Source organism: Oryctolagus cuniculus, chromosome 13 (genome assembly GCF_051225735.1).
Source record: "Oryctolagus cuniculus isolate XC-2025 breed Fujian yellow rabbit chromosome 13, ASM5122573v1, whole genome shotgun sequence".
Taxonomy (NCBI): Eukaryota; Metazoa; Chordata; class Mammalia; order Lagomorpha; family Leporidae; genus Oryctolagus; species Oryctolagus cuniculus.
This window is the reverse complement of record NC_142879.1, coordinates 114,743,008-114,768,164: the sequence shown is the minus strand read 5'-3', so window position 1 is coordinate 114,768,164 and position 25,157 is coordinate 114,743,008. Positions and strand designations below refer to the sequence as shown.

The following is a 25,157-nucleotide window of genomic DNA, read 5'->3' as shown; positions in this document are numbered from 1 at the left end:
TCCCAAAGCCAATGCACCACAAGAAGATAAAAAGATAAAAGCGATTTTAAAATGGGCAGTTTTGAGAACAGGTGCAAAGTCACAGCACCATTAAATCACAAACAGATTTAGGTTTTCTCATTGTTTCTCAGTCCTACCTTTCCTCTCTGCACCCATGACTGCATATTTTGCTGCTATTCTGATGGGGAAAAATGCAAAATGCCTGTTTTCTCTTTTGTGGTTTGAAGAGTTATTTAGGGCTGGCGCTGTGGCTCACTAGGCTAATCCTCCACCTTGCAGCACAGGCACACCAGATTCTAGTCCCAGTCGGGGCACTGGATTCTGTCCTGGTTGGCCCTCTTCCAGGCCAGCTCTCTGCTGTGGCCCGGGAATGCAGTGGAGGATGACTCAAGTCCTTGGGCCCTGCACCCCATGGGAGACCAGGAGAAGCACCTGGCTCCTGCCATCGGATCAGCGTGGTGCACTGGCCGCAGCGCACCAGCCACGGTGGCCATTGGAGGGTGAACCAATGGCAAAAGGAAGACCTTTCTCTCTCTTTCTCACTATCCACTCTGCCTGTCAAAAAAAAAAAAAAAAAAAAAAAAGAGTTATTTAGAGCTGGACTTGGGATCAAATTCAAGGTTTTCTTTTTCTGTGGAGTGTTTTAGCCATTACATCTAAATGCTTGACTGTGAGCATCACTTTTCCAGGCCTCCCTGAGAGGGTGCAGTTTATTTTCACAAGCACTACTCAGATATTATCTTTCATCATAGAGCACATCCACTGTTGGCATTCAGCTCATTTTTTTATCTGTAGACAATAAAATTCATTTGATCTGCCTTCTATATTTGATTTTTCCACTTAATATGTTTCAAATGATACATTTTCAGCATTTTGTTTGCTTTCCTCCTGTACAAATTTTACACTAGGACTGGAGGGCCAATCCATGGCAGTTATTCATAAAGCCTCTATTAGACTTCAATAACTGACTGATGTTTCCTGAAATTTTTTGCCAAGTTGCAGTTTTTCCTCATCCTAAGCCACAAGTCTTCCCATATGTATCACCACAGTGACACCTAGAAGTTTAACAACAATTTGCTTGAAAATGGGGTGTTTTCAGAATTGGTGACTAAGGATGGCACCATTCAAACACAAAAGGGCTTGGGCTCTCTTTCTGTTTCTCTGACCATTTCAGTTACTTAAGTGTATATAAACCCTGACAGTTCATGTGAATGCAAATTCTGCCATTTAGGGTTAGAAGTAAGTGTAGGGCTAGATATAGAATGAGTGTTAGGGTTAGTATTAGGACTAGGGTGAGAGCTAGGATTGGTGTTAAGGTTTAGAATGAGTGCTATTATTAAGGCTATTGTTAGGGTTGGGGTTAGGGTAAGATTTAGAGCTAGGTTTATGTTTAGTGTCGGTGTTAGTATTAGGCTTATGGCAAGAGTCGGGGCTAGTTTTAGGATTAGGGTTCTGTTAAGTTTAGGCTTAGGTCTAGGTTAGATTAAAAGCCATGGTTAGGGTTATGGTTAGGGCTACACATAGAGTTATGTTTAGCTTTAGGGTTAGAATAAAGATTAGGTCTAGGACTAGTGTTATATTTAGGATTAGATTTGTGATTAGAGTTATAGATAGGGTTAAGACTATTGTTAGGCCTATTGATAGAGCTAGGATTAGGGATAAGTTTAGGTGTAGGGCTAGGGATAGAGTTAGAGCTGTGGTTTTATATACATTATATATATATATAAAAAATATATTTTTATATATGGTTATAAATATATATGGTTATATATCTATATATAATATATAGAGAGAGCTGTGGTTATATATAATATACAGTTATAGTTGAAGTTAGGGTCATCATCACTAGGATGAAGCTTAGTCTTTGGTTAGCATGATGGTTAGTTTAAGGCTGGTGTTAGATATAGCATTAAAATTAGCTTCAGGACTATGTTCAAGTTCACACTGAATGCTAGTTTGTTTTAGGGTTAGGCCTAAGCAGAAGGATAGGATTAGTGTTGGGGAGAGATTTAAAATTAGGTTAAGATTAGGGTTATATTTAGTTCTATGGTAAATTTTAGAGTTAGAGCCAGAGTTAGGAATATGGTTAGAGCTCGTGTGATAGTTAAAGTTAGGACTATGGATAGGTTTTAGGCCAGGGTTAGGGTTAGGGTTAGGGTTAAGGCAGGGTTAGGTTTAAGTTTTGGTGTTAGTGTTAGGGTTAGAGTTGGGGCTCATATTAGGATTAAGGTTGATACTTGAGTTATTAAGGCTAAAGTTAGGGATAGGATTAGAGTTTAGATCGGGTTAAAGCACCATGTTGGGATACAATTAGGATTTTGGCTAAGTATAGAGTTAAGGTAAGGTTATGGTTAAGATGAGGGCCAAATTTAGGGTTAATGCTTTGTCTAGGGATAGACCTAGTATTAGGCTTCAGAATTGGTTTAGATCTAGGATTAGGTTTAGGGTTAGGGTTAGGACTAAGGCTAGGGCTAGGGCCAGGGTAAGAATTAGGGCTTGGACTAATGTTATTAATTTGGTTTATTTTTATAAAATGAAAAGCAATAAAGACATAGTAATATGAATAGCAATCATATTTTTAAAAATTCCTCCTAATAAATATCATGTTGATTCTAAAACTGAGGTGAAAGACTGGAATTTAGGTGGATCTACAGAACTGGACACAGAGACAGACCATATCATCCCAAACTGGCTACTGCCTAAAAATTGGTGTTCAACTACAAGTTTTAAAGGACATTTTAAAACTAACAAATGGCAGAGACATCTAGGTTAACATATCCCAACTATTATTAAACTAAGGAGAGAATTACTTGGTTACTTCCCAAGAATCTTTAGTAAACTGATTTTAGTTGATCTTTCTTAATATTTGCTCTTCATTATGGTAGTTCAGTTATTTCCTTATGAACTAGAAAACATTTGTTGAACCAGATAAACTAGAAAAGATAATATAAGGGCAGTTCAAAAGGTTTGCAGAAAATGGAGGTAAAATTTGTTTATTTTGTGAATTTTTTAATCTATGCAGTTTTCTCAAAATAAACATTTCCATGAACTTTTTGAAGCATCCTCATACATCTTAAGATACTCTTCCAGAATGATACATCAACTCCACTGACTCATGTTACATATCCATATGAGTGGAGATGCAATCTGTAGGTTGTATCATCTTGATGTTTCTGTATGCCTTATACCACACAAAGAAGATCTCTGTCTGTCTCTGACAAGATAATATTAATCTTATTCTCCAAGTGGGCACCCAGAATATCACAAAGGTCAGAAAGAAAGCCTCATTCAGTGTTACTGTGTTCACAGAGGATGGCATTTATTCCTTAGGAAGTAGCATCCAGACCATCATAATGGGACATCCCACCCATGAAGTACAGGTCTGCTTCCACATCCTGCAGGATGCTGCTCCCAGAACCAGCACACAGAGCCACAGCTTTGACTCACGATGCTAAGGTCCTTCCTACCCCAAGAGCTAATATGAGTTAGTTTGAGGTGTCTTTTGATTCACTCAATCATGGTTGCCAGGGCAACAGATTCATCCAGGGTGCATGATCGACCTATTCCAGTATGCAGAGCAAAGGCTTCTGCAGTGACACAATTTCAGTTCTCTGGTAAAGTTATCTGTTTTGAGAAAGCTGAGCCACCACCTGTATCAAAGACTTCTCAGTACAATTCAGGCTGATCCTTGTTTTTCTCCTCATCAATCCTAGCAGAAAAAGAAGTGACAGGAGCACCTTCAACTTCTCTCACTGCAGACACAACTTTGTCCATATCTTGGGTATGCTTAATGTTGAATTGCACTCAGTGGTTCCCTCTATAGGATAGCCATGAGCTTTGGAAGGATATATATGCCTGGATGTGCAGGCTCCAAGCCCTTTGGAAAACCAGTTTTTCAATCCCTGGGGTGCAGCATCATAGGCTGTGTGAAGAGAGTAGATGCCAACTCTGTTCTCCAAAGCCCAGAACACTGGGCGCTCCTTTCAGGACATCCAGGTAATATGCTTTATGTGTAGGAAGATAGGTGGAAGGCAGGAAAAGATGAGATCTGCCTTCTTATGCAGAGCCTCCTCCATCAGTCAAGTCATTGGTCAGGAAGAGTGTATTTATAGTTTGTGGTGGGCTTGGTTCCACCAGCAATCCAACATTGTCCCAACTCTCGGCAGAAGACAGGGATGCAAAGTCATTCAAGGAGGAAATGAGAGTCTTCAGACCCATGAAGGAACAGGAAGAATTGCAGTTCAGAGATTACACAAACCAGACTGTCATGGGGACCAGGCGTAAGCAAGATGACAACATACAGCAATTTTTGGACAAAACTCAATTTGAGTCCAGGTACATCTCCATAGCCTTTAATATGTCTTTTTACATTGGCTTTTGTTTTCTAAACATCATTTTTCAAGTTGTTGTATATTTGGATTGCAGAACAGTTTGTAAGATGAATTTTTAACGTGCATTGCTAAAAATGTTCTGAGTGAAGCTAATTGTCAACTTTATTAAGAAGGATTGCTTTCTGTCCACCTAGTTTAAAAATAAAATCAAGTAATGAAAAAAATGAGTTTACAAGTTTAAAGGCAAAGAAACAGAAAGATCTGAAATTAGACCTGATAGAAAATGAGGAGTCCAACAAAAATCCCATTATGTTGATTTAAGACATGGCTGGCCTGTACTAATACCATATACAAATAAAAAAGAAGAATGAATGCTGCAGGTTTCATTTGAGATTCATCAAATGTGAGGTATTATTTGAACAGCTACAAAGAAGCATTCAAGATGGAGAAGGAACTATAGTCTAAAGGTCATGGAAGACATTCATACTGGAAAGAGAAGTGTCTGATTACAGATGGCAAAATCAGTCAGGCAGAATCAGAGATTGGGATGAATGGGAGATTAGAGGGAATACCTAGGTGGGTAATGTTAAGGTGAATGCAGATGGCTTCAGAAGGAAAATACAAGAAACCAACAGTAGAGTTATGATAGAAACAGAGAGGAATTACCAGGGGAAAATCATGTATAGTACTCTCAAATATGACAAAGAAAAACATTTAAATGGGCATTATGCATTTATTGTAGTCGTTATGATGCCTATTTTTTTTTTGACAGGCAGAGTTAGACAGTGAGAGAGAGAGAGACAGAGAGAAAGGTCTTCCTCCCATTGGTTCACCCCCAAATGGCCACTACGGCTGTCGCACTGTGCCAATCTGAAGCCAGGAGCTAGGTGCTTCCTCCTGGTCTCCCATGTGGGTACAGGGGCCCAAGCACTTGAGCCATCATCCACTGCCTTCCCAGGCCACAGCAGAGAGCTGGACTGGAAGAGGAGCAACCGGGACAGAACTGGCACCCCAACCAGGACTAGAACCTAGAGTATTGGTGCCGCAGGCTGAGGATTAGCCTAGTGAGCCACAGCACCAGCCTATGATGCCTATTAAGATACCCTAGTTCTACTTTAGAGTGCCTGGATATGACTTCCAGAATCAATTAACTAGGCTTCTATCACACCTCTGAGAGACTGGGACAACATTTCTGGCTCTTGTATTCAGTCTTGGCCAAGGTCTGGCTGCTGTGGGTGTTGAGGAATGAATTAATGCAAAAAAGTGTTCTCTCTACCTATATGTCTCATTCTTCCTAGCTCCCTTTCTCTTGAAGATAAAAATATTTTTTAGACATGACAAAAGGTTCAATCAATGCAATGATTAGAGAATAGCCTTTGGCTCTGACTATAATTTATGTTACTGGTAAGGGTTTCAGGGCTTCGATTAAGACTAATTTGAGTAGGTTAAAATTCAAATGTATAATAGAATGATTTGCCTGAAAATATAACATTAAAAAGTGTCTGTGCAACCTACATTAATAGACTGAGAGAAATGAATGGAGAATTATTTAAGGCCACACAATAGATTCTGTCCTCCACACATTCCTGGTCTTATCTATATATAAGTACAGGCTCCAAAAAGCTCTCAAAGATCATACTGTTTTAGCAATTCCAAAATAACCTAAATAACCGGTTTATGCTTTTTTTTTTAATTTGACAAGTAGAGTTAGACAGTGAGAGAGAGGTCTTCCTTCTGTTTGTTGGTTAAGCCCCCAAGCGGCAGCTATGGACAGCACTGTGCTGATCTGAAACCAGGAGCCAGCTGATTCCTCCTGGTCTCCCATGCAGGTGCAGGGGCCCAAGCACTTGGGCCACCCTCCACTGCCTTCCTGGGCCACAGCAGAAAGCTGGACTGGAAGAGAAGAAACCAGGACTAGAACCCATATGGGTTCTAGTGCCCATATGAGATACTGGCACCACAGGTGGAGGATTAACCAACTAAGCCATGGCACTGACCCCTGTTTATGTTTTAACACTAGGTAATTCTTGGCTCTGCAGCATATTGAGTGTTTATTTCCAGCCTTGAACTAAAACACTATGCACAACATCATCTTTATGACTCATAAAGGTTCTGTTTCAGAATACATCTCATAGGTATTTAGCAAATTTCCTCTTAATTTTTAATTTGAAATGTAACAAATATGTCTTTTTGCTATAGCATCAGAAAGACAAGAGACTGTCTAAAGCCATACAACCCTGAACCTCCCACCCCCAATCTCATCTGATCTTGGAAACTAAGATGGGTCAGGCCTGGTTAGTGCATGGATGGGAGAAAGACAAGATACTAATTTGCTGTCAGCTTACATGGCTCTATTGTCTTATAACCATGCCAACTTTATCTTGTTCATGTGCATTCTCTAATGATGAATGTTGTGTTTGCCTTTCCATTTTAATTAACAAATTTTCATAAAGGTCCTAAAGCACAATGTAAAATGAGCTGAGGAATGATGAAGTAAGCAAGTTACTGAGATATATTAATTTCTCTGGTCTTAGAAACATCTAGACATGTAGAAGTCAATAGATCTATACCTGGAAGAGAAAATGAAAGAAGGTGGTAGTGAGAGAACTGGTCAGGATTGTACCTACATTCTACTGTGCAAAACAAGATTATGATAGAAATGTATACAGAATAACAGATATATAAGCTGGAAGAACAAAAACAATAAACCTTCCTCTGCAAGAATAGTCTTTTACCCATGATTACAGGCTGGAAAGACATTCTTGAAAGGACACTCACAATTTATTAATTGGTAAAGATTAAACACAACTTAGTTTCATGAAGACATTCATTTGCTACTGATTTTTTAAAAAATTTAAGTTAGTAAAGATAATATAATTTTAAGAATTATTACCCAAATTAATTACAGAATTTCAAAGAAAGATCATGTGTCACTAACTACTGAACAATGGAAAAATAAATCAATGATATTAACTATGTTCCTCTTAATACAGGTATCCCCTTGGGATGCCATGTTAGCATGTTTCAATAGAGTATCTCCAGATTTTATATACCTAAAATTCCATAAAAAGCATGCATGTTGGAGGATTCCAAGATGGTGGAATAGGGAAGCGCATATACTAGTGGTAACTAGTTTCAAAAAATGTTGGAAGTACATTATTGGGGAAGAGTTAGAGAAAACTGTGGTGGAAATTCTACAGGAGAGAACGCCATGGATCTGTGTGGAAGATGCAGACATGCAGCATGAACACAGACACAACATGATGCCAGCAGCCAAAGGAGAAAGCACCAGCTTTGGAGAGTGAGGTGAGATCAGACTGCAGCAACCCATACCACTGGTGATACAGACAGAGGGAGACTTTGACGTGAGCCTGGCCTGGAGCTCTGAGGGGGAAAGTGTACCCACTGACCCAGTAAAAAAACAAGGGGGCATGTTTCTCTCACTACATTCACTAAGCAATGGTGCCCAGTATCAGTTGAGAGAAGGTGGACACCATTTTGGACAGAAACAGAAGATGCAGAAGTTCTTGTGCACGTGCTCAGCACCTGGCTGAGACAAGATGCCATCTACTACCAGTACCAGTGGCAGCAGCTTGAATACATGCAACTTGCAACTGGTGGGGAGAAGGAAGCATTTGGTTGGTGGCTATTGTGCATGTGTGAGATCCAGAGATTCTAACAGAAGGAAAACTCCATGTTTCCCACTGACTTTGAGTCTGGCTGGGCAAATTGACTAGAGTCTGTGCACCCACATACTACTGAGGTCCCCCCAATCTCTCAACATGTCACAGGCTCCAGTGCTCAAACTGTCGAGGCTCTGGGAATGTCTGCCTCTCTGTGAATGAGACAGTCTAGCAAGGTGGAGCAAATCCTCTGCAACCCTTGACAGTGGGAGCCCTGTGTGCTGAGACTGTGGAAACTCTGTGACTGCCTAAGAAGGCACAGGATATAGCTGGTTCTCTGGGCAACCAATGTGAGCTGCTCTACAGGCACTTATCAAAAGAGAAAATTTTAAAAACCACAGGCAAGTGAAAAATGCTCACTATCACTAGTCACCAGAGAAATGCAAATCACAATCACAATGAGGTTTGACCTCACCCCTGTCAGAGTGGCTCTCAAACAGAAATCAACAATCAACAAATGCTGGCCAGAATGTGGGGAAAAGGCATCTTAATCCACTATTGGTGGGAAAATAAACTAGCACAGCTATTGTGGAAGATGTATGGAGACACCTCAGAAACTTGAATGTAGATATACCATATGACTCAGCAATCTTAATCCTGGGAATTAATCTAAGTGAAATGAAATAGGCACATGAGGGGCCAGCACTGTGGTGCGGTAGGTTAATGCCCTGGCCTGAAATGCTGGCATCCCATATGAGCACCAGTTCTAGTCTTGCCTGCTCCTCTTCTGATCCAGCTCTCTGCTGTAGCCTGGGATAGCAGTGGAAGATGGCCCAAGTTCTTGGGCCCCTGCACCACATGGGAGACCTGAAGGAAGCTCCTGGCTTCTGGCTTCAGATCAGTACCGCTCTGGCCATTGCAGTCATCTGGGGAATGAACCAGTGGGTAGAAGACCTCTCTCTCTGTCTCTACCTCTCTCTGTAACTGTATTTCAAATAAATTAAATCTTAAAAAAAGAAATAGGCATATGAAAGAGCTATCTGTATCCTCATGTTCATTGCAGCTCAATTAACAATAGCTAAGATATGGATTCAACCTAGATGTCCATCAACTGATGACTGGATAAAAAAATGTGATACATATATATATATGTACATACATATATATGTATATAAAATAAACAACTACTCAGCTATAAAATATAATGAAATCCTTTGTTTTACAACACAATGAATACAATTGAAAACCATTAAATTTATTGAAATAAGCCAATCCCAAATAGACAAATTCCTATGTTCTCCTTGATCTGTGGTAACTAATAGAGCAGCAAAAAATGGAATGTATAGGAGTGAAATTGATATTTTGAGAGTTTATGATTGTTTACAGCCCTTGTCTCTACTTCTGAACAACAGTGCTGTACTCTTTACTTAGTATAGGGTGAATCTTAAGAGTAAAAAGTCCACTGAAAGTAGATCAGTGTAGAAAGTAAGAGAAGTAGGGCTGACACTGTGGTGTAGTGGGGAGAACTGTGCCCAGTTTCAGTCCCAGAGGCTCCACTTCCAATCCAGCTCCCTGCTAATGTGCCTGGAAAAGATCAGATCACTCAGGGGCTTGGGCCCCTGCAACCACGTGGGAAACTGGGAAGAAGCTCCTGGCTCCTGGCTTTGGACCAGCCCATCTCCAGCCATCGCAGCCATGTGGGGAGTAAACCAGTGGATGGAAGATCTCTCTCTGTCTCTTCCTTTGTCTTTGTAACTTTGCCTTTCAAATAAAAAATGAATAGATCTTTAAGGAAAAATAAGACAGGGAATTAGAGAGAAAGGATGAGAGGGGATGTGTGGGTGGGAGAGAGGATAAGGTGGGAAGTATCACTATGTTCCTAAATCTGTATATATGAAATACATGAAATCTGTTTACCTTAAATTAAAAAAATTAAAAAGTGACATTTAATTTCAATAGCTGTGAAATAGAATAACTACAATAAAAAATTCTACTTGTAGGCCAAATAAATTGGAATAGTAATAAAAATGCAATATAATTTTAAAAATGGTCTGACTTTAACATGTATCATCCCAGATGATGTATTGAAAACCTAATAATACCTGGGACTGGTGCTGTGGCACTGAGGGCTGAGCCTCTGCCTGTGGTGCTAGCATCCCATATGTTACCAGTTCATGTCCTGGCTGATCCTCTTCCAATCTAGCTCTCTGCCACCTGAGAAAGCAGTGGAGAATGACCCAAGTGCTTTGACCCCTACCTTGATATAGGAGACCTGGAGGAAGCTCCTAGCTCCTAGGTTCAGACTGGCCAAGCTCCAGCCATTGTCGCCATTTGAGGAGTGAACCATCAGATGGAAGACCTTTCTCTCTGTCTTTCCCTCTCTCTGTCTGTAGCTCTACCTCTCAAATAAACAAAATCTTAAAAAAAATCCCCAAGACAATAGTTTCAACCCTCAGGAATAGATTGACACCAATTTTGAAAGGACCTTGAGGTGATAAGTTTTATCTCTTACATTCTCTCTCACCATGTAATGACTTCTGCCAAGTTAAGTTACAGGAATATGGCCCTCTCCTGATGGGGCCTCTTGATCATGGACTTCTCATATGACTGTAAGATACACTTTTTCTTTATAAATTACACATTGTACACTGGTTTTGTAACAACACAAAATAGACTAAGACTGAAAATAGATCAATACATATTTTCTCCTCTTTAGGAAAGAGAGAAGGAAAATGGAGAGCCAGCATGTGGCTTAGCAGGTTAAACTGCTGCCTGGAGTGCTGGCATCATATTTGGGCACTGATTCTAGTCCTGGCTTGCTTTACTTCTTTTTTTTTTGACAGGCAGAGTGGACAGTGAGAGAGAGACAGAGAGAAAGGTCTTCCTTTGCCATTGGTTCACCCTCCAATGGCCACCGCGGCCGGAATGCTGCAGCCGGTGCACCGCGCTCATCCGATGGCAGGAGCCAGGAGCCAGGTGCTTTTCCTGGTCTCCCATGGGGTGCAGGCACCTGGGCCATCCTCCACTGCACTCCCTGGCCACAGCAGAGAGCTGGCTTGGAAGAGGGGCAACCGGGACAGAATCCGGCGCCCCAACCAGGACTAGAACCCGGTGTGCCGGCGCCGCTAGGCAGAGGATTAGCCTAGTGAGCCGCGGCGCCGGCTTGGCTTGCTTTACTTCTGATAACTCCTTATTAATATGCCTGGAAAAGCAACAAAAGATGCCCTAAGTACTTGAGAGTGTGTACTCATGTGGAGAATTGGATGAAGATCCTGACTTCTGGCTTCAGCTTGACCCAGCCCTGGACATAGCAGCCATTGGTGAGTGAACCAATGGATGGAATATTCTCTCTCTCTCTCTCTCCCTCTCTCTCTATTCCCCCCCTCCTTGTCTCTTCCCCTCTCTCTGTAATACTGCCTATTAAATAAATAAATCTTTAAAACAAAACAGAACACTAGCTTCTGGAGGATATCATATTAATTTTGAAAAAGAGAAGGAAAATGCACAGAACTTTAGAAAGCCATGAGACTATTGAGTTTTTATTTTTAAAATTTTTTAAAGATTTATTTATTTATATGAAAGTCAGAGTTACACAGAGAAAGAAGGAGTGGCAGAGAGAGAGGGGTCTTCTACAGGCTAGTTCACTCCCCATCTGGCTGCAGCAGCTGGAGCTGCACTGATTTGAAGCCAGGAGCCAGGAGCTTCTTCCAGGTTTCCCAAGCAGGTGCAGGAGCTCAAGGTCTTGGGCCATCTTCTATTGCTTTCCTAGGCCATAGAGAGAGCTGAATTGGAAGTTCAAGCTGGGACTTGAACCGGTGCCCATATGGATGCCAGCACTGCCAGCAACAGGCTTACCAGTTGTGCCACAGTACCTGCCCCATTTTTTTTTTAATTTAGTTCATGTCTGTTCTCTAATGAGAATAGGGAAGGATTTTTTTAATATTTTTTTTATTTGAAAGGCAGATTTACAGAGAAGCAGAAGGAGAGGGAGGGAGAGAGAAGTCTTCCATCCACTTGTTCACTGCCCAAATGGCTACGAACAGCCAGAGCTGAGAAAATCTGAAACCAGGATCCAGAGCTTCTCCTGGGCCTCCCACGTGATTGCAGGGTCTCAAGGACTAGGGACATCTTCCACTGCTTTCCAAGGCCATAGCAGAAAGCTGAGTGGGAAGTGAAGCAGGCAGGACTTGAACCAGCATCTATATGGGATTCCAGCACTGCAGGCAGTGGCTTTACCCACTATGCCACAGTGCCAGGCTCATATTATTTAGCAACCAACATAAGAAGCATACTTCAAAAAGTTTGCAGAAGGTTGAATTAAAAATAAGAGAAAACTGAAAATAAGCTGAAGAATAATTAACTAATCACCTTACTGGAGAAAAATTAATTTTCTTTGATCTTGGAAATATATAGATGTCCTTATGATCATAACTGGAAGAGAAGATGAATGGAGAGAGTGGTGGTTGGGTTCACCCTTCGATTCCAATGTGCAAAATAAAATTATTATTGAAATGAATTGGAAGTGGAGTAGCCAGGACTTGAACTGGTTCCCATATGGGATGCTGGCACTGCAGGCAGTGGGTTTACCCACTATGCCACAGTGCCAGCCCCTATGTATAAATCTTATGACATCAGTAGAGACATTATGTCATATTATCCATTCCACATGAACAGGGAATGGTTGTGGGGAGCAACTCGGACTAGACTAAGTTACTGGAATTAAGACTTATTCTATGCATCTGCTCTCCCACAATATGGCGCTGGGAGAGAAGAAAACAGCTTCTACACAGCTGCCTCCAGTTCAGCCAATAAACTGTAGGACTTGCTCCTGATTGGAGAGCAACGTACTCGGCGTGTGGGCAGCCGAGTTAGGATTGGTGGAGGAGGACTATAAAGGAGGAGAGAGACGGCATGCACCAGGAACATCTAAGGGGAACATCTAGCTGAAGGAACACCTGTGCAGCCCCCGAGAGAGCCGGCCGGCGGTGTGCCGCTCCCCTGCGGAAGTGGGGAATGTGGCCAGGGGGAACTGCCCTTCCACGGAGGTGGAAGGGACAGTAGCCAACCCGGGGAGGGCCGAGCAGACGAAAGAACAGCGCAGGGTCCTGTGTCGTTCCTCCACGAAGAGGGGGAGCAACAATGGTGATGTGAATATGTGAAAATATTCAATCTATGCATGATGATATGAAGTATTCATGGACAAAAAATTGTGTAACTTTTAGATATAGACAGATACACATATTAAGTGATTTTGTAAAGATGAGTTTAATTAGACCAATATAAATACACTAGTCATATGCTCTGTCAGATGCAGCCACAGGATCTGCAAATGTTTGGAGTTACCAAGTTTACATCCTTAACCAGAAGACATGGTGAATGAGAATTTAGAGTCTTTTTCAATGTATGATTAAATGAATATCTACAGTGAACTGGAAAATATGAATAAGAGGCTGGTGTTATTGGAAGTGGGTCCAATAGAGGGGGAATCCCCTTGCAGTACTACAAATGAGTCATATAGAACAATAGTGTGAATAATCTAGAAGGTGATATTCCAGATAAAATTTGCATCTGGGTGCCACCATAGCTCAATAGGCTAATCCTCCACCTGTGGCGCCGGCACACCGGGTTCTAGTCCCGGTTGGGGCAACGGATTCTGTCCCGGTTGCTCCTCTTCCCATCCAGCTCTCCGCTGTGGCCCAGGAGTGCAATGGAGGATGGCCCAAGTGCTTGGGCCCTGCACCCACATGGGAGACCAGGAGAAGCACCGAGCTCCTGGCTTTGGATCAGTGTGGTGCGCCAGCCATAGCACGCCAGCTGCAGTGGCCATTAGGGGGTGAACCAATGGAAAAGGAAGACTTTTCTCTCTGTCTCTCTCACTGTCCACTCTGCCTGTAAAAAAAAAAATTGCATCTGATATGTACCCCTAAAGATGTACATGTTTAGGATTCTGAGCTTTGAAAAGAAGTACACATGAATGCAAATTCTTGCCATTTATATTTTGCAAGGCAATTTTGTTGTATTACTAAAACTTTGACCTACATTTCTCCTCACATGGAATTAAGAATTCAATCCATAAGTAGAGGTGTACTTCAAAGATTAAATAAGAAAAAATATACAAGACCCCATGGATATGCTTTTAATTAAACAGCATTTGAAAAACTTGTTCTCTTGCCATAGGTCATGGGACTCCAAATCCTATTAAGTTGACATTTACCAATGCCATTTTGCTAATTAAAGTGATCAGTTTAAGTTTATAATTGATTATAGGATTAAGTGTCAAAGGGCTTATATAAAAAAGATCCGTGCCTGCTAATAATAATTGATAGAATTAAAAAGCAGAGAATGATCCAACATGGGAAGTAGGATACACAGCAGACTCATAGAATCACCAATGCCCTAAACAGCACTCTGGCCTCAGAATCAGCCCTTAAGACATTCAGATCTGGCTAAAAAGCCCATGAGAGTTTCTCAGGCATGGAAAGCCAAGACACTGTGGAAAAAAAATGACCTAAATGAAAAATCTCTGTGAGTGAGAACCCGGTGGAAATAACAGGCCATCAAAGAAGGAGGTACCTTTCTCTGAAGGGAAGAGAGAACTTCCACTTTGATTATGGCCTTGTCTAAATAAGGTCAGAGTTTGTGAACTCAAGAGACTTCCATAGCCTTGGCAGCTCATAACAAGAGCCTCAGGTGATTACTGACATCATAAATGAGAATGTCAATTGTTAAATCAACAACAGGAGTCATTGTGCACTTGCTCCCCATGTAGGACCTCTGTCCTTAAAGTGTTGTACTATGAGAATTAACTGTAAAAGTAATGTTCAAACAGTACTTTATACTCTCCCTGACTCCCTCTCTCTCCTTCTCCCTCTCTCCTGAAAAGTCTGACTTTCAGATAAGTAAATCAATAATTAAAAAAAAAAAAACTAAGAAAGCAGAACAGATTCAAGAAAAAAATAAATATTTTAATAAGGACTCCAGAACAGGCTATAAATGTGGTACTACTGCAGTTTTGTCACTATGATGTACTAAAAGAAAAATAATGTGTATTATCATGTACTAATTTGAATGATTGATTATTGGTAATTAGAATTTAGTTTTAAATGAAAACATTTCAAGTGACAATATTCATCAGCCTAGTAGAAAAAGGTTGAAACAGGCCAGCGCCACAGCTCACTAAGCTAATCCTCCACCTGTGGAGCTGGCACTCTGGGTTCTAGTCCTGGTTGGGGCACTGGTTCTGTCCCAGTTGCTCCTCTTCCAGTCCAGCTTTCTGCTGTGGCCTGGGAAGGCAGTGGAGGATGGCCCAAGTGCTTGGGCCCTGCACCTGCATGGGAGACCAGGAGGAAGCACTTGGCTCCTGGTTTGGATCAGAGCAACGCCAGCTATAGCAGCCATTTGGGGGTTAACCAATGGAAGGAAGATGCTTCTCTCTGTCTCTCTCTCTCTAACTCTGCCTGTCAAAAAAAAAAAAAGGTTGAAACAAAACACTCTCAATCTCACAAAGTCATGTGAATAGAAGGCATATCTGATTTATTCTAATAGGCCTTCCTAAAATTCACTAATTATTTTCTGACAATAGTGAATTTGGCTCATCATAGAAAGTTCTTTGAAGGCTCTTGTTAAAATTGTCCCTCTTTGAAAAAGTAAATTTTACTGCATGAATCTACAAGAGGTAAATTTTTGTTTTATAGAACATTGGAAAACCAATGATGCTTAGTCTCTAATTTCTGATTTACTTTATAGAACAGAACTTATATAGAAAAAATTTCACTTTATCTTTTTTTTTAAATATTTACTTATTTGACAGAAAGTCAGGAGAGAGACAGAGAGGTCTTCCCTTTGCTGGTTCACTCCCCAATGGCCACAATGGTCAGAGCTGGGCCAATCCAAAGCCAGGAGCCAGGAGATTTTTCTGGGTCTCCCACATGGGTGCAGGGGTCCAAGCACTTGGGCCACCATCCACTGCTTTTCCAGGTCATTAGCACAGAGCTGGATTGGAAATGGAGCAGCCAAGACATGAACTGGCACCTGTATGGGATAGCAGAGCCACAGGCAGAGGCTTAATGACTGTGGCATGCACCGGCCCCCACTTTATCTAAATTTATGGTAAACCCATGAGTCGCATCACAACACAATTTTTTCTTCCTTCCCTCCTTCCCTCCTTCCCTCCTGCCCTCCTGCCCTCCTGCCCGCCTGCCCACCTGCCTGCCTGCCTGCCTGCCTTCCTGCCTGCCTTCCCTGCCTGCCTTCCCTGCCTGCCTTCCCTGCCTGCCTTCCTGCCTGCCTGCCTTCCTTCCTGCCTGCCTGCCTACCTGCCTTCCTTCCTTCCTGCCTGTGGGGAAATTAGGCACAGGAGGTAATTCAAAGATGGTGGCTGAAGGGAAATTAGGCACATGTGGCAATTCAAAGATGGTGCCCAAAGTCATTTACCACCAAAGCTGATTGGCCGCGCAGCATCAGGGGAGGTGACAACTGATGATGTATACAGACATATGGCTGGTCCTGTAAAAAGTTGCCCTGTAAAATGACCTTTTAAGTAATTGGTTGGCCCTTATGCCCTGCCCCAGTAATCATGTGGTCTTGTGCTTTAAAAGGCTTTGCCATGTGCCAATAAATGGAGTTCTTGCTTGCTTGACTTGACTCACCACTGCGTCTTACTGTCTCCGGGATCGGGAGGCTGGGGAACGGGCGAGCGGCACACTTACCTTTCTTTGGACCCAGTCCATCCTCCTTTGGGTGGACTAAGACCCAGCACCTGCCTTCCTTCCTGCCTGCCTACCTGCCTTCCTGCCTACCTGCCTTCCTTCCTGCCTGCCTTCCTTCCTGCCTGCCTACCTGCCTGCCTGCCTACCTGCCTTCCTTCCTGCCTGCCTGCCTTCCTGCCTGCCTACCTGCCTTCCTTCCTGCCTGCCTGCCTTCCTGCCTGCCTGCCTGCCTTCCTTCCTGCCTGCCTGCCTTCCTTCCTGCCTTCCTGCCTTCCTGCCTGCCTGCCTTCCTGCCTGCCTGCCTGCCTTCCTTCCTGCCTGCCTGCCTGCCTTCCTGCCTGCCTTCCTTCCTGTCTGCCTACCTGCCTTCCTGCCTTCCTACCTGCCTGCCTGCCTTCCTACCTGCCTGCCTGCCTTCCTGCCTGTCCTTTTCTCCCTTTTTCTTTCTTCTTTCTTTCATTCTTCCTTCCTTTCTCTTTTTTCTCTTTTTCTTCTTTCTTTTTTCTTCTTCCAATTTATTTCTTTTTGTTTTCTTCATTATTTTTCTTTCTTTTTTTCTTTTTCTTCCTGTTAATTTTTCTGTGTCATGATTTTTGCACATTGCATCCAAGGACATGGACCAGGGATAGAGGCTTATGATTCCTGTGTGCAAGAACTCTCCTCTTGGGGGTCAAAGCATCTGACAAGGAAGCTCTCCTAGATTAAGTCCTCAAGTGCCTCTCTCAATAACAAGTGAGAGAAGGTGTGCTAACTGGAGAGCATCTTTGGTTTAATTGACTCTGGGAGGTCTGAGTGTTGCTGGGGTCCTCATTGGGATATAATAATGGGTCATGAATCATGTGAATGTGACTATTCACCACTAGAGGGCTCTGTAGGGTCAATTACATTTTCACTATCATTGACATCTGATTCCCCACTGTTGTCTCAAGCTGCTCTGCTGGGGAAGAAAATCTGCTCCACTTGCAGGATACTTAAGTCCAGCACTGGCGGAAGCATAATTGAAAGAGCCCACAGCTGAGATAAAGGCAAAAAGACACTTGTTTCCATGTGAGAATGACTAAGAATACTGTCTTGATTGGATAAAAGTCATCATGAAGAGGATCAGGGACCTCTGCATCTCCAAGTGTATTTCTACCTCCCAGCTGTGAACCCAGACTAGGGCATCCATTGAATATACAATGATTCCATACTTCTATTTGGTGCTTCTCTGCTTAACATTGCCTGCTGAAATCTTGTTCCCATATACTTTTACCCAGCATGATTTGTCTTAATTTTCTTACTTCTCCCTGACAATATTCAACAATTTGCACACTGTGCTCTACATTTAACAGACTGACAACACTTAATTTTTGTGTGTACTATAAACCTGATAAATTGCTCTAATGATTTTTATTATTTCATCATTGTAAAAATTCCTGTATCATGTTCATTAATAAGTTTGGCATAATACTGAACGGTGTTTGACACTGAAGACACTGTGTTTTTGCTTGCTAGTATTACCTAGATTGGGAGTAGTGATATCCTCTGATTATACCTTCAAATTGAACTAAAGAGAGACTAAATTCTAAAGCAGGAATAAAATTGCTGATAGTGGAGGTGAAGCTGATGAGAAGGAAGACAAGATTGGGTACTCTGATGGTGTGAGTGAGCTGTTTATGGGTGATCTGTTCCTTATATAAAACCTGCTGCTGTGGGTTTGCCAATTTTTATGTACCACTCAGTAACCTTCTTTCACGTATCTTTAAGAATTCTGTCTCAAATCTCTCCCTTAATTTCACTTTCACAGTTATGGAAAACAAAGTTTTGAACAAAGCTGATGGTTATGGATTTAAATTATTTGCAGAAATTCTGTCTTGCTATTGCATGGATCACTGATGCTGAAAGTTTCCTCTTATCTCTCCCAGCAAGAATCCTTAATGGCCCACACTGCTGGTGGTACTGTAGAAACTTACAGTGCTGAAGGTGTAGTCCAAAATGGAGGCTGTCATGATGAAATTCTCTGAGTGCACTATTTTAATATCAGGCAGTGGATTAACACCCTGGCCTGAAGTGCCAGCATCACTTATGTGCACCACTTCAAGACCTGGCTGCTCCATTTGTGATTCAGCTCTCTGCTATGGCCAGGGAAAGCAGTAGAAGATGGCCCAAGTCCTTGGACCCCTGCACCCACAAGTGAGACACAGAAGAAGCTCCTGGCTCTTGGCTTCCGACTGGCACAGCTCCGGCTGTTACAGCCAATTGGGGAGTGAACCATCAGATGGAAGACCTCTCTCTCTCTGCCTCTCCTCTCTCTGTGTTAGTCTGACTTTTGAATAAATAAATATTTTTTTAAAAAGTTATTTGGCATATAACCTTTACTATAAAAATCACATCTGAGCAAGGTTTTGGCTCTGGATGCAACAGATGGTCACTGGCTAAGCGGTAATTACAGTGCACTGACCTTGTCCAGATGGCAGCAGAACCCACCAGAACAGCCCCTTTTCTGTGCTGACACCACTCCACGTGCCCACTGCTCTCCTGCATGCTGCTCTTCAGCTCTAGCCTTTTAGTTTGCAACCAACCAACCACAGTTGGCTCTAATCACACACACACATCATGCTGCAAATACCACATGTTTGAGAAAGGACTTACTATTACAAGCCCACTGGTGTGTGGGGACGGGGATGGCTGAGCACACCCTGGCACCTGCTCCTAAGAAGTGACACAAAGGGCCCCAGATCTCAAAGCTTGCCCTTTGAGTGTTTACAGCATCTCTTGATTTGGTTTGAAGAGGTCAATTATTTCTGGATTTTCGGTCCAGCGATCTGACAGCTACAAAGAAATTAATTCTCTCATTCCTTAATCAGGCATTTGAAACTTATTAGCAATATGTGTATTTCTACATCTTTGAATAATGACTACTTCTCTGAAGGAAACAGTGAGAGACACCAGGCAGGTTTTCTCTGGTAGGGTAAATCACACTTAGTAATATATGATTTGAATTAGTAGATCATTTTCCATTTTGACTTAAAGATCCTACCAGTTTCTGCTCACTACATTGTACTTCAGAACTCTTTCACATTAAATATGACTAATATGCATTTCCATATTTTGAAAGAGAGTATAAAAACATCTCACAGCTTTTAATAAAACCTTCCATTTCCCTTTTGCAGCAAAGAGACAAAATCAGTTCAACACACCAGTATGAGAGGGGGAGAAAAACTCAACAAATTAAAATAATATTCAAACCACAGCATTAAGTATATCTACATCCAGCTCAACATCAACATTTATAATATATCAGTGATTTTTATCAGATTTTCTCTGTAGGGAACCTTTATTAATATGTTCTGATTATTTACAACTGTACAAGCAAAGCACACTCCCAAAGTGCACATATTTAATACAGTATCAACTATTTGCATTTACAGGATTTTTAAACAATCAGAAAAAAGATCAACTGTTTAAGATCCTTAAGGTACATTACAAAAACTACTGCTAGTTCTTATATTATGGTATGCTTACTCGGTAAAACTAGCAACAAAATATCCACACAGTAACTGAGTAATTCTGATCCACTCATGCCAACCTGGGGTGTCTCCATGAACTCTAAGCTGTCTTATACAAAAGTTAAGGCAAAGTTATTTTCAAGTTTAAATGCAATTTAAGCCTTTAAATATTGGATGGAAATAATTTTAAAAAAAAACCTCAATCTTGTTAAATAACATTTCATGGAATAAACTGTATGGTTACTTGTAGCAGGAAATATTTTAATGTCTGTTGCTTAGAATAATTAAAGAAAAATGTTGGGGGCCAGCACCATGGCTCACTTGGTTAATCCTCCACCTGCAGCAATGGCACCCCATATGGGCACCGGGTTCTAGTCCCGGTTGCTCCTCTTCCAGTCCTGCTCTCTGCTGTGGTGCAGGAAGGCAGTGAAGGATGGCCCAAGTGCTAGGGCCCCTGCACCTGCATGGGAGACCAGGAGGAAGCACCTGGCTCCTGGCTTCAGATCGGCATAGCTCTGGTCATGGTGGCCATTTGGTGGGTGAACCAATGGAAGGAAGATGTTTCTCTCTGTCTCTCTCTCACTGTATACCTCTATCTGTCAAATAAATGAAAGAGAATACTTTTAGGCATTTTAAAACAAAATAATTTATATTGTTCTTCAGAAGTACAACACTTCTAGAAGTGAATCAATGAGACCCTCATCTTGGAGGTAAAAAGAGCAGCAATTTTTGTCCTCCACCAGCCAAAGAGGGGAATAAAACCACAAACACCATTCTCTCACCATTCATAACTTAAATCCATGTGCTGATGCAGAGGTTCAGGAAGACATCCCCGTGGAGTTAAGATGAGGACTCTTCTGAGAGAGTGCCTGAGGGTGGGGGAACATGGACAGAAATGTGCATGGAACAGGTGCACTAGGCCAAAGCAGCCAGCTCACAGGGATCAAAACCATATCATGATACAACATACTGGCAACATGTCAGTGGCCAAAAAAGTATATTTTCATTTAGGTTCTATTCACATGTTTTGAATTGATTTTAGTTAATAGCCACTTGCAATTGAGGGGAGAAGCTGGGTACTTGCTGGCAGAATGTCAAAGCTCAAAGCTTTCAGGTTTCTCTAGGGTGCGCTCTGCAGGTTCTTTCTGCCCGCTGGATCCAAAAAGGTCTATATGTACATTTATATGTATTTTTAAATGCTGGACTCACTTGTTAACAGTTTAGATGAAAGCACAGCTCCTATGCCAGTGTGTTAGCGACCTGACACTGCCAACCCCCTTCCAGCTTGAGGCCAAGGTTGCCATCTGCTGGAGCATCTGAGATATGCACTTGTAGATCAATATTATTTTAAAAAATAAAGCAGCATAGTTCCCTTAATTTAGAAAAATTTACTATATATAGCTTGCATTCAGAACCACACAGAGGCTTAATAAAAAACATGAATCTGTTGGGATAAATGCATTTTCTATCTGAAAAAATCAGACTTACACATCACCTCCAGTTAAGCACCAACCAAAAATAAGGTTTATTTAATTAAATCCTGAAAAACAATTTTTTTTAGAGGGGGAGAATCTGACTCACAGAAGAAAAAATAACTTGCAGGCATTCCATGGGGCTCACAGACACTGCAAGTGCCTAACCAGTGGCTCATTCTCATACTGAGTGGGAAGTGTTTCACTTGTGGCTAATACAGCTCTATTCAACCACTCCCAGACATAGGATTTTCACTGAGGAGACTTGGGGGGAGTGTCCTGTCCTCTGTGAAGACACTTTCCAACAGCTGGGGGTGAGAGCCAGTGCCCAGGCTGCCTTCCCTTGTCTTTGGAGACTCTGGGAGTGGACTTGAGGGCAGGGGGCTCCCTCTGTTTCTCCATAGATGCAGTGAGCTTCTCTTCCTCCTTCCTACAACTGCGGGGGTTTAACTTTTGTTCTTTTGGGGGTTGCAGTGGGGAAGAAGGTGGCTCTTTACTCGTTCTCTGACAAATCTCCATGTAACTGGGCTTTCGCAATTCTTTGGCAGCTCCATTCACCTGCACCGATTTACACACAGTTGTAGTAAGGACAGGGAGAGTGTCCACACTGTGGGTTTACTTCTGCTTTTCTACCACCTTGGGATCCTCAGGTAAATGGGCCAGTGGGGAGGGGATCATTCATATGTTGCTGATACAGCACAAGAAGCCAGCAGTGAGGGCTCTCTGGGGACCACTACAGGAATAGCATTCCTACTTGCATCTGCATGGAGGCGCCTTTCCTTTGGTAATCCTATTACCGAGCTAGATGGCCTGTTTTCAAACAAGTCCTGTCATCAAATTGCCTGCAGCTCCAGGTAATGGGGGGAAGTTGGACAGCCCCAGTTCAAAGTTTGTGATGGAGGCTTTGGTCGCGTTGGAGACTGAGTTTGGCTGCTTGTAAACTTCTCCTCCCTTTTCTTCCTATAGCCAAAGGAATTTTTCCTGCTTCTGGGAGGATACTGTCTGAGTGAAGTCAGAGGAGAGGCTGCAGGCTTGAAGGTTGGAGACATGAACACATGTATAAATCCAGTATTTGGAAATAGAGTTACCAAGGGTGGATCGAAATAGCTATGCATTGTTGACAATGTCTGGGGGCAGTCAGGCTGTACAGAGGAAACTTGTTGGGGACTGTATCCTGGAGGTAAATAAATGATGTGTAACACTGCTGTGTATAAAGGTTCATGTCGAGAGACCTAAATGCATTCTTTGGCAAAAATGGGTTTATAGCTATTGCCTTTCTTTTAGCTGCACCTTAATTGGTTTTCCTTGAAAAGTTTTGACTTTTCACAGGTATTTGTAAGCCTGTTGTGCATCAGCTTCTGCTTCAAATGTAATAAATCAATTATCATTATGGGCAAATTGACAGTTAATAAATTTCAGTAAATTATTTCCTTTGAATAGTGGTTCTACTTCTTCCCCAGGGGTAGATTCAGATATTTCTCACAATATTACTATGCAACGATTTTGATTTGGCCTTACTTTTTCTCCCTTCTCACCCACCTGGACTAAAGGTAAAGATCTTAGCTCGTCAACAATCGAATCCACACTAGTACTGAGTTTCTTGATATAGTCAAGGGTAGCTACCATTGTAATTAGAGCATACTGCTCACTGTCCATCTGTGAGGTAAGATACACGGCACTAGAAAGAGTCTCCCTAGATAAACAGAATTCCAATTTTTTTAAGTACTTCTTGAGAGTCTTCCTGGCTTTCTGGTTGAGATTCATTTCCTCCTGTTTCACTATTTTCAGGTAGAGATTCGTATTCTGCATGATCCAGAGCCAAAGCGTTCGTGTCTGATTTGACTCAGGTAAATCTGGTAATGCTGCATTCTCATGACTTTTGTCACCATCACCATTGACATCCAATCCCTGCGGGCTGCAGTCTGCACCATGGCCAGCTGTCTCCTCCCATGTAGCACTCAAACCGACAGCTGCACTACTTGCTTCCAAGTGTAACATGAGTCCCCCACACTTTCGCATTAGGGTTTAGCTCTGAAACCTTAGTTGTTGGTACCTGACTCAAAGCTGGGATGGAATTTGAGAAGTGGTTTGAGATACAGGACCATTCATCAGATGAGAGCTGTCCTTGCCCTCTTGGCCTCGCTGTGCCTGCAGTTCAGCCACAACTTTAGCGTTCTCATCAGAAGTCATGGGTTCCACTCGGAGAAGTTTAATGTAAACTTCAGGATGCTGCCCGTGCCACCTGCCCTGCCCGACCGACCTCCGGCGGGCTCCTTGCCACAGTCCAGGTGCCTGGTGACCCCGCAACATGCAGGGAGAGGAAGAGGTGGCGCTGCGAGGCCAGACTGGATGTAGGGAGGAAGGGCTGGCATGGGCCGGTGCAGTGGCAAAAGCGGATTCTTCCTCTTTGGGACCGAAAATGTCTCAACCTCGAGACTCTGGATCCCCAACACTCCTTCCCTTCACATGAGAACACACCTAATACATCCTTAAAAGGTTGAGTGTGAATCAATCTGGCAGAAATTCACTAAGTACCAAGTTGATAGAACCCATCATAGAGTGGATGGGAGACTGAGCAGAGCCCAGCGTTGAACCATAGTGCTTCTGATGAGAACACAGGGCCCACATTTTCTCAGAAAGGAACACTGGAGGGGCCCAGCTTGAGGTGGGTCAGAGGCAAAAGTGCTAAAAGTATAATAACTGGGCATTCTCAATGAATGGGACTCACTCATGGTATTTCTGTAAGTTTGAAATAATTTCAAAATTAACTACTCTTAAAATGATGTCAATACTCTTAAAAAGATGTCAATATCCATACCATGTTAGTAAAGCAGGGACAGCATCAAATACTATAAAGGCTAAACCTTACCCAATTGCTATTAGGCCGAAGTTGTTAAACTTGTCCCCTTCTAAGCATCTACATGTGTGGAGACTGCACAAAAAATAGAATAATATTCACAATACATTTTTTGTGAATATATTTGTGATAATTTGTAAACAGCTTGATCTTTCTATTTTAAAGGTTTTGAAAACCCTGTTGCTCTTTAAAAATAATTATTTTATTTTTGTACTTGAAAAGTAGAGATGGGGTGTATCTCAAATCTGTTGGTTCACTCCCCAACTTTATGCCACAACTGGGGCAGAACCAAGCCCAAACCAGCAACCTGAAACACAATCTGGGTCTCTACAAGGGTGGCACAGACTCAACTCCTTTAACCTTCATCACCGTCTCTCAGAATGCACACCAACATGAAGCTGGAGTCAGAAGCAGAGCTGGGACTTTGCCCAGGCTCTCTGACATGGGATGCAGGCATCCCAAGCAGTGGTCACACCACTATGTCAAATGGCCACTCCTTCATTTTTAAATTAATTTTTATTTGGGAATCAGAGAGATTGATAAAGACAAGCAGCAGAAATCACTCATCTGTTGGCTTACTACACAATGCCCACCACAATCAGGACTGAGTTAGATGAAAGACAGGAGTCAGGAGCTTCATCCAGGTATTCCATATGGTTGACAGAAATGCTTGGGCCA

General features: G+C 42.2%; 2 pseudogenes; both read right to left on the bottom strand.

Annotated features, from left to right (window-relative positions):
* Nucleotides 1-3,111: 3,111 nt before the first annotated feature.
* On the bottom strand, nucleotides 3,112-16,308 carry LOC100349898 (NIF3-like protein 1 pseudogene; annotated as a pseudogene).
* A 5,566-nt stretch (nucleotides 16,309-21,874) lies between these two features.
* On the bottom strand, nucleotides 21,875-23,812 carry LOC100341493 (la-related protein 4B pseudogene; annotated as a pseudogene).
* Nucleotides 23,813-25,157: the final 1,345 nt, after the last annotated feature.